General features: G+C 46.7%; 1 non-coding gene across 1 annotated transcript; it reads left to right on the forward strand.

Annotated features, from left to right (window-relative positions):
• Positions 1–1,309: 1,309 nt before the first annotated feature.
• On the forward strand, positions 1,310–1,381 carry TRNAG-UCC (transfer RNA glycine (anticodon UCC)). The gene has a single exon. It is a non-coding gene; the product is annotated as a tRNA-Gly (tRNA).
• Positions 1,382–2,500: the final 1,119 nt, after the last annotated feature.

Consider the following 2,500-nt stretch of genomic DNA (forward strand, 5'->3'; position numbering starts at 1 on the left):
TTGACAGCCGTCGCCAGGCTTTGGGTTCGATCCCCGGCTAATACTTTACTGCTGCTTCTGGGGTACAGAAAACTTCATTTGGTCACAGACACTGCCAGGGATGTCTGTTGTATCACTAAGACATGAACTTGATGCTGCTCACCCTTTTCATGAACGTGAATGAGATTCCAACGTGTCTCAAATGAATCTACATGGCTATCTGGGGTTCTCTTCGGACAACTGTTGAACACAAAAGGAAAGGCCGTCCCTGGGTGGGCTTGAACCACCAACCTTTTGGTTAACAGCCGAACACGCTAACCGATTGCGCCACAGAGACTGTGCCTGCAGTTGTTGCTAAATGATTTTATGGGGATGTATGTGTGTCTTGTGGAGTGAGGAAGTAAGTCTGCTCCAAGAAGTTTAACGCCACTTTTTCCCACAATGAAGCATTCACTGTATGGCAGCAGAGTGGCGCAGCGGAAGCGTGCTGGGCCCATAACCCAGAGGTCGATGGATCGAAACCATCCTCTGCTAGGTGTACGTTGGTTTTTATACCTTGCTTACCATATGGGCCAATTGTCGGCCATAGCCCCTTAAGAGAAAGTGTCATTAGGGCCTTGCTGTAACATATATAGTAGTGTAACTATTTCAACTAATGTACCCTTCTTAAACTTGAAGGTTGAATACAAACAGAAGCAGAGTGGCACAGCGGAAGCGTGCTGGGCCCATAACCCAGAGGTCGATGGATCGAAACCATCCTCTGCTAGGCATGAATTCATTTTTGCACCTTGCTTTATCGCATGGGCAAAACGGTTTCCATTGCCCTGTAAGAGAAAGTGTAATAAGGGCCCTGCTGTAACGTACATATTAGGGTAGCTAAGACTACTCCTGGGCCGTTCTTGTAGTTGAAGAGATGGGTGAACTGTGACACCGCACTTAAAAAAAAAAAAAAAAAAAAAAAAAAAAAAAACAGCAAACAGAGAAGCTTCCCCATATTGGAGCATTGGATTTGGTCAAGTCTTAAGCCAATGTGTTGTAGGGCACAAGTAAGCTTTGGGTTAGCAGGAATGGTTGCATGGCCACCTAGCTTTTCATCCTTCCCACCCTTGCCCTGGAATCTTCCAGACTTCAAATTGCTGTCCTTTGCTGTGTGTGTTGCACCAGCATCATCCAGGGGGGCACATGATCTTTCTGAAGTCTTGAATTGAAGTCTGTAAGCAGTATCACCATGTGTCCCACTGCTTACATCTAGCAAAGTAGGCAAATAAGCAAGCTCATTTTTCTCTTGGGTATATTGCAATGGTACATGCTAGGCGAGTTTCAGCATGTAGCGTTGGTGGTATAGTGGTGAGCATAGCTGCCTTCCAAGCAGTTGACCCGGGTTCGATTCCCGGCCAACGCATGTGAGCTTGCTTTTGGCACCCTACAATTCCATGGAAGACAAGACCAAGACAAGATCTCTGAACAGTTAGGACATCCTGCACCTGCTCAGTCTCTGGAGAGGTTCCATTCCGGTGCAGCAGACTCTACGCCAGCTTAAAGTTCTTTCTAAATGGTCAACACTTAATGCAGACACTCTATAATGTTCTAAACAAATAGCTAGCAAGGCACTAAAGCGAGCCTGTCCTTGGGTGGGCTTGAACTGCCTTTCTTTGGCTTGACAGCCGTCGCCAGGCTTTGGGTTCGATCCCCGGCTAATACTTTACTGCTGCTTCTGGGGTACAGAAAACTTCATTTGGTCACAGACACTGCCAGGGATGTCTGTTGTATCACTAAGACATGAACTTGATGCTGCTCACCCTTTTCATGAACGTGAATGAGATTCCAACGTGTCTCAAATGAATCTACATGGCTATCTGGGGTTCTCTTCGGACAACTGTTGAACACAAAAGGAAAGGCCGTCCCTGGGTGGGCTTGAACCACCAACCTTTCAGTTAACAGCCGAACGCACTAACCGATTGCGCCACAGAGACTGTGCCTGCAGTTGTTGCTAAATGATTTTATGGGGATGTATGTGTGTCTTGTGGAGTGAGGAAGTAAGTCTGCTCCAAGAAGTTTAACGCCACTTTTTCCCACAATGAAGCATTCACTGTATGGCAGCAGAGTGGCGCAGCGGAAGCGTGCTGGGCCCATAACCCAGAGGTCGATGGATCGAAACCATCCTCTGCTAGGTGTACGTTGGTTTTTATACCTTGCTTACCATATGGGCCAATTGTCGGCCATAGCCCCTTAAGAGAAAGTGTCATTAGGGCCTTGCTGTAACATATATAGTAGTGTAACTATTTCAACTAATGTACCCTTCTTAAACTTGAAGGTTGAATACAAACAGAAGCAGAGTGGCACAGCGGAAGCGTGCTGGGCCCATAACCCAGAGGTCGATGGATCGAAACCATCCTCTGCTAGGCATGAATTCATTTTTGCACCTTGCTTTATCGCATGGGCAAAACGGTTTCCATTGCCCTGTAAGAGAAAGTGTAATAAGGGCCCTGCTGTAACGTACATATTAGGGTAGCTAAGACTA

The sequence above is a fragment of the Hyperolius riggenbachi genome, chromosome 4 (genome assembly GCF_040937935.1).
Source record: "Hyperolius riggenbachi isolate aHypRig1 chromosome 4, aHypRig1.pri, whole genome shotgun sequence".
NCBI lineage: Eukaryota > Metazoa > Chordata > Amphibia > Anura > Hyperoliidae > Hyperolius > Hyperolius riggenbachi.